The sequence below is a fragment of the Chrysochloris asiatica genome, unplaced genomic scaffold (genome assembly GCF_000296735.1).
Source record: "Chrysochloris asiatica unplaced genomic scaffold, ChrAsi1.0 scaffold00099, whole genome shotgun sequence".
In the NCBI taxonomy this organism is placed as follows: domain Eukaryota; kingdom Metazoa; phylum Chordata; class Mammalia; order Afrosoricida; family Chrysochloridae; genus Chrysochloris; species Chrysochloris asiatica.
Genome location: NW_006408617.1, coordinates 6542221 through 6550366, shown reverse-complemented (window position 1 = coordinate 6550366; position 8146 = coordinate 6542221).

Below are 8146 nucleotides of genomic sequence, written 5' to 3'. Positions count from 1 at the left end.
TGTACACCACCCAAAAAAAAAATCCCCAGAGGAAATAGATGCAAATACTATTGAATGATGATGCATGGAGGAGACTGTAATCATTGCAATGAAACCGGTAGTATAAAACTGATGTTCTCCCATGTAAACTGTCACTCAATTCACAATAAAAACTAAAAAAAAAAAAAAGGTAATATGGACCACCAAAAGAACAAACACATCTGTGTTAGAGGAAGTATAACCAGAATGCTCCTTAGAAGCCAAGATGATTAGACTTCTTCACTCATACTTTGGACATATTGTCAGGAGGGTCTGGAGAAAGACATCATGTTTGATACAGTACAGGGTCAGTGAAAAAGAGGAAGATCCTCAATGAGATGGATTGGCACAGTGACACCAGCAATGGGCTTACGTGTAGCAACAATTGTGAGGTTGGCACAGACCAGGCAGTGTTTCATTCTGCTGTACATAAGGTCACTACGTACAACAGACTCCATGGCATTTAACAACAACAACATATTGTATATATATGTAAAAAGATAGAGAGGAGAACTTCTAGTATGGCACTGTAGGATAAACACTGATGGTAACCACAAGGTCAGTGGTTCAAATCCACCAGCTGCTCCTCAGAAATCATATACAGTGTCATTATAATTCAGAACTGACTTGACAACACTTAACAACTATAACAACATAGAGAGAGGGGCGAGTTATAAAGTGCTGTTGAGTTGGTTTCCACTCATAGCGACCCTGTATAGGGCTTTGAAGGATTGGTTGATGGGTTTGAACTGCTGAACTGTGGTTAGCAGTCCAGTGTTTATCCTACATTGCCGTACTAAGATCTCTAAACATACATACATAAATACATAAACTTCTCTGGTTTTGCTAGACAACCAGCCTAAGTCACACTGTATAATAGGTACATTAACAACAGTGACCAAAAAAAGGAAAGAGTATCTGCTGAGGCTGCTTCTGTACCATCAAATGCCTCATAGGTTTGGTTCCTTAGTTCAGAGGTTTAGGGTAATGTTTCATGAGACATCCCAGTTAAATGGCCTTATAATGTCTTTACCTCTTCTGTTCTACCTCTTAGTTTCTTGTGTAGTACCTGGGATCTTAAAGCAGACAGCTATCCAAGGCACAACAATTGATTTGCATTCAGATCAGAGAGAAAAGGAGAGTCAGGACTAGGAGGAGGACTTGAGATGCCTAGCAAACTGCCTCCATGAACAGCTGCCTCTTTTGCCAAGAGACCAGAAGAACTGAATGGTTCCCTGCTACCATTACTGACTTTATATCAGCAGAAGAGCTATAGAAGAACCTGATCAAAAAGGACAGAATTCAGAAGGGAATTTTATATGTTTGTGGAATCCAAATGTTCTAGAACCAAGATTATGTGAACCCATGAAACTATAGCTCTGAGAAAACCTTTAAACAATAAATCAAAAATATCACCTGAAATCTTCTCGAAACCAAACCATAATTTATCTTAACTTGTAAAAATGGCTACCAAGGTCTGGTAGTGTAGTGGTTGCAAATTGGGCTGCGAATCGCAAGGTCAGCAGTTAGAAACTACCAGCTGTTCTGTGGGAGAAAGATGAGGATGTCTGCTCCCATTAAGATTTACAGCCTTGGAAACCCTGTACAGGGTCGCTCTGGGTCGGAACCGACTCCACAGCATACCACCACCAGTCTGTCAGTCTGTCGTTCAAACTCACCAGCCACTCTAGGAAACCCTACACAGGGACCTACTCAAAAGCACACAACACTAACAACAGATATTTAGTAAATGAAAGGTTAATTAATTTTTAGAAGTCCATTCAACAGGCTTTATTGAATAGATCTTTTCCCCTGATAAGTCCTTTTCCTTGTATATTACCATATCGGAGAACAGTCATTATATATAAGATATATAAAGTAATAAAACACTACAAAAGTTACAAAGAAAATTTACCTTGTTCCTTTATAGTGTTGTTGATGCTGAGTGCCATTGAGTCGGTTCCAAAGCATTTCTACACTGTATAGAGTTTCCAAGGAGTAGCTGGTAGATTTGAACTACCCAATCTTGCAGTTAACAGGCCAATGCTTGTCCTAGAGAACCAACATATACAGTAACTATTTAAATGAACATATTTTACATGCATAAGAGCACATTCAGTACCTCTGTTCCATACAAGGAGACCTGGTGTGGCACTGTAGGATAAGCACTGGACTAAAAGGTTGTTTGAATCACAAGGTTGGCAACAGCAACAACATACCTTAGAAATATTTATCTATATCAATATCTGTACCTACATCTGCATTTATATCTATGTTTATTTCTTTATAGGGAATTGTTGTTGTTATTAAGTGCCCTCAAAATGGTTCCAACCCATGGCCACTCTTTATAGGGTTTCTGAGGAGTGGCTAGTGGATTTGAATTGCCACCTTATATTCAAATTGACCTTGCAGTCCAGTGCTTATCCACCAGGACTTTAAAGTATAAGTTCATAAGTTGATTTTTTAACTCTTTAAAACTTAACAGTTATATAATACTCACCTCATTCTCTACTGTGGTAGAAATATTGAACTTGTCATTTTAAATTTATTTTCTAAAAGGAATTAGGGTTTCTAGACCTTGTTTTCTCTTCAACATTACTTGGCCTGATTCTTTTCTGCATTATTAATGTTCATCTTTCTTCAAAGATGGTGAAGAAATGTCTTGTTCAGCAGTATTTCTTACAGTCACAGAAAACACAAATTTCCTCTGAAGGAAAACCGAGTGAGGCTTTGATTACCCTCAGTAATAAGTGCAGCCATTTGCCCTACCTTCGGGAAAATGTCTACTGAGTTATACTGACTGATAACCTACAACAGTGAAATACTTGAGCAAAATATAGTAACTCTAAGATTGTGACTCTATAAATCTATAGGGATATGAATGAATAATAGGATTTATGAGGAATGGCTAAAGTATCTAGAAATATTTTTTCACAGAGGAGAAGAAAATAAGGAATAATTTGATTAAAATGCAACAAGGTGGTCATATTTATGATAAGTCATGATTTGCTAATATAAGTTTCTAGACAATTAGTTACATTAAGTTTGGCATGAAACTATCCAGCTACATCTTACAATTTCATAGCACTCCCCTTTTCCTACAAATCTAGAGGCTTCTATGGTACCATTCTTAATGGACCATAATGCATAAAATGGCCAATTCAACTCAAAGACTAGATATTGCTGCTTCTCCTTGAAAGCAGGGGGTATACAATATACTTTATTTCTTTAAATTGCAACATCTCGTCTAAAACAAATAATTACACAACTATAAGATCTCTAAGAGCAAAAACTGTGTTCCTCAGTATATGGCCATGGTGTAGAACAGTATCTGGAATTGCACTTTTTAAAAAGTTGAATAATTGGGTAACAAAGACATGGAAGATCAAGTGAAACAGATACAAATGTTGATCCTAGAACTCTGAGCTTCAGAGAAGTGGATTGAGTGCAACTAGAAGATGAGACTGAACAGGAGCAGTAAGATAAAAGAAAAAACAGGCAAGCAGTCAGCTGGCATGGAGTAGCTTGTCCATCTTCAGCTTTTGTGAGAGACTGTAGGTACAGCAGCCTTCAGGCACAAGGCATGGTTGAAGGTTAGCAGTAAGAAGGGTATGATTCTCCCTTTTTCTGTGCCCTCCTAGTAGCCAAGGGCATGGCCAGTCTCCAACCCAGCATCCCTTCTGGGCAGTCTCTACTCTGCCTGGGATAAGGCATCAAGATTGCTGCCACCTCTGCTTCTGGAGGTATGTGAGCCTACTACACAACTCCACTACACAAACAACATATGACTGTGTTCACACTTCAAGTCTCTATCACATCCACCAGAAGACAGATGGTGAGTAGTGCTTGAGAACACAAAAACATACAATCAGCAATTAAATATTAAAACACCACCACAGTGTTTTGGAGAAAACAGATAACATCAGCTTATATGAAAAAACAAGACAGAATGTTTCATACAAGGCACCAAAATACACACAAAATCAAAAAATGTATCAAAAATAGTATCAGAACTATCTGATCCTGAATTTAAAAAGTATCTTCAACAGATTTAGGAAAAGATCAAAGAAAGAAAGGAGAACACAGCAAATACTATAGAAAAACTCAGGATACACTACATGAACAAACTGACAAAATGAATGAAAAATTGGAAACAATACAATAACAGGAATTAGAAAGCCAGAAGATTAATACTAAGACTAGTAAAACTAAGTCAATGGGAGGCCCAATTACTGAGCTTAAAGACAAATATTTCAATATTTATCTGCTAGAGGAACAATCAGAAAAAAATAATTCAAAAATCCCACAGCCTAAGATTTATGTGGGACACTATCAAGAGGAATATCTTACATGTGGTTGGAATTCGAACACATACATACACATTATAAAAAAAGAGAGCAAGAAAGAAACGTGTCCAAGAATTATTAGAAGAAAATGTCTCTAATATTATAAAAATATGAGAAGATAACCATACATCAAGTTAAACAAACTCCAAATAGGATAGATCCCAAAAGAAAATCACCAAGAGACATTATAATCAAAATTTTCAAAACTAAAGGTAAGGAAAAATCCTGATAACAGTTCAGGAAAAACAAACAGTTATCTACAAAGGAGAACTAATTAGACTAAGCTCTGATTTCTCAGCAAAAACCATGCAGGCAAGAAGAAATTGGATGACATGTATAAAACTCTGAAAGAAACAAATTGCCAACCAAGAGTCATATGCTCAGCAAAGTTGTTCAACATATATGACAGTGAACAGAGTAAAAAGAAATAATAAAAATTAAAGGAGAAATAAAAGTTAGAGAGAAATAAATGAAATAGAAAACAGAAAAACAACAGAAAGAATAAACATGACAAAAGTTTGTCTTTTGAAATGTTCAATAAAATAAACCACTGGCAAATCCAACAAAAGGAGAAATGAAAAGATGCAAATAACACAAATAAGAAATGATATGGGTAGCATCACAACAGAATCAATGAAAATAAAAAGGATAATAACATAATTCTATGAAGAATTGTACTCCAACAAATTTGGAAGTCTAAAGAAATGGACAAATTTCTAGAAACATCTGACTTATCTAAACAAACACAAACTGAAATAGAAAACTTGAACAGACCTATACCAAAAGAAAAAACTGATCAAGTCATTAAAAGACTTCCAATAAAAATAAGTTTGGGCTCATATAGTCTATCAAATGTTCTATCAGACATTCAGAGAGATGCTGACACCAATTCTACAGAAATGATTCCAGGAAAGATAACTCCCTAATTTATTTTACAAAGCACGCATAATGCCGATACTGACATACTGACACCAGGCAAAGACATCATTATAAAATTACAGTTTAATATCAATTATGAATATAGATGCAAAAATTCTCAACAAAATCCTAGCTAATAGAATTCAACAGCATATCAAAAAAACAATACATGGCCAAGGTATATAAAAAAAATACAAGGATGGTTCAATACCTGGAAAAAATTAATATAATGGCGCTGTGGGCTAATGTGTCAGACTGCAAAATCGTTTGAACTGCAAGGTTGGTGGTTCAAGCTCACCAGCTGCTCCTTGGAAACCCTATACAGGATTGTTATGGGTCAGAATCAACTTGATGGCACTTAACAACAACAACCACATATGTTTTAGGAAGGTGGAAAAAAACACATGATCATATCAGTAGATGCAGAAAAAGCATTTGACAAATCCAACACCCGTTCTTGATTAAAAAACACTAAACAAAATCAGAATAAAAAGGAAATTCCCCAACACAGTTAAAGGCATGTACACAAAACCAACAGCTAACATCATCCTGAATGGAGAGAAACTGAAAAGCATTTCACTAGCACACAGGAATCAGACATGCATGCCCTTTATCACCACTCCTATTAAATATTGTGATGAAAGCCTTGTTGTTGTTGTTGTTAAGTACTGTGGAGTCGGTTCCAACTCACAGTGATCCTGCATAGGGTTTCCGAGGCTGCAAATCTTAACAGGAGCAGAAAGCCTCATCAGTCTCCTGTGTAACAGCTGGTAGTTTCAAACTGTCGACCTTGAGGTTAGCAGCCTGATTCGTAACCACTATGCTACCAGAGCTCCAGATGGAAGCCTTAGCCAGAGCTTTAAGTCAAAAAAGGGAAGCTAAAAGCATCCAAATTAGAAAAGAAGAAGCAAAACTCTCTATTTGAAGATGATATGATCCTATACATAAAAAATCCCAAAGACTCAGAAAAAAAAATTGTAATTCATTGAAAGATCCAGCAAAGCAGCCAGATATACGATCAACATGCAAAAATCAGTTGCCATTGTAATAAAACATGGTGTATGATATGTCGAATGTAAAACTGATAATCTTCCCTGAAAACTTTCACTCAATCCACAATAAAAACCTTAAACAATGAAAGAGAAAAAAAAAAAAAAATCAGTTGCATTACTTTAAACTAATAAAGAGAGCTCCAATAAGGCAAACAATACTATTTTTACAATATCCACCCAAAAGATATAACGAGAGAAACAAAAGAATTATACAAATAAAACTATAAACCACTACTACAAGAAACCAAAAGAGACCACCACAAAAATGGAAGAATATAGCATGCTCATGGATAGCAAGACTTTTTTTTTGCTTTATTTTCTTTAAGTGCTGTCAAGTTGGTGCCGACTCATAGCGACCTTTTTATAGGTTTGAACCACCAACCTTGTAGTTCAAACTAACTTTACAGTCCAGTACTTATCCTACAGGGCTACAGAACGACTCACAATTGTGAAAATGTCAACACTATCCAAGGCAATCTATGGATGTAATGCAATCCTCATCCTGATTCCAATATCATTCTTTGAAAAGAAGGAAAAAGTAATCACTAACTTTATTATGGAAAGGAAAGAAACCTCAGATAAAGAAAGCATTACTAAAAAAGAACAAAATAGGAGGTCTCTCACTTCCCAGCCTCTGTGCTACTACACAGCCACAGTAGTCAAAACAGCCTAATAATGGTGCAATGAAAGAAAGGTACATAGATCAGTAGAACAGAATTGAGACTCCAGAAGTAAATCCATTCACATACACTCAGATGATCTTTGACAAAGGATAACAACACATCAAATGGGGAAGAGATAGTCTCTTCAACAAATCATTGGAAGAACTGGAAATCCATTTCAGAAGAATGAAACAGACTCATATCTCACACCATATACAAAAAAGTAACTCAGTGTAGATTAAAGACCTAAGTGTGAAACCCAGAAATATAAAGATCACCGATGAAAAATTAGGAACAAGTTTAGGAGCTCTGATACCTACCATAAATATACTTTCAAACATATCTGCCAACACACAAATAGCAAAAGACAAAATAGATGACTTGGACCTCCTAAAAATTAGACACTTATTTGCATCAAAAGAATTTACCAAAAGAGGAAAGAGAGAACCCATCGACTTGGAAAAATTTTTGACAATAATGTATCAGACAAAAGACTACTCTCTAAATTATATAGACCACTTAAACACCTCAACAAGACGACAAATAATCGAATTTTTAAATGGGCAGAGGGCATGAACAGACACTTCACTATAGACAACATTCAGACAGCCAAAAAAAAGCATATTAAGGAATGCTCAAAATCATTAGCCATTAGAGAGATGCAAATCAAAACAAAAAGATATCATCTAACCCCAGCATTGATAACAAAACTCAAAACAAAACAAATGCTGGCAAGAGGGTGGAGAGACTGGGACCCTTGTACACTGCTGGTTGGAATGTAAAATGGTGTAATCGCTGAAGAAAATGGTATGGATCTTCCTCAAAATGTTGGACATAGAAATACAGTATGACCCAGGAATCCCTCTATTGGGAATATATCCTCAAGAATTCGTTGCTGTGACACAAACAGATATATGCACACCCATATTCATACATGAAGACCGCCTAAATGCCCATCAATAGAAGAATGGTTAAGCAACCTTTGGTACATGCACACAATGGAATACTATGCAACACTGAACAATGATGATGATTCTACAAAACGCCTCACAACATGGATGAAATTGGAAGACATTATGCTGAGTGAAAGCAGTCAATCACAAAAGGACAAATATTGCTATAAAACCACTATTGTAAAAAGTTAAGAAAA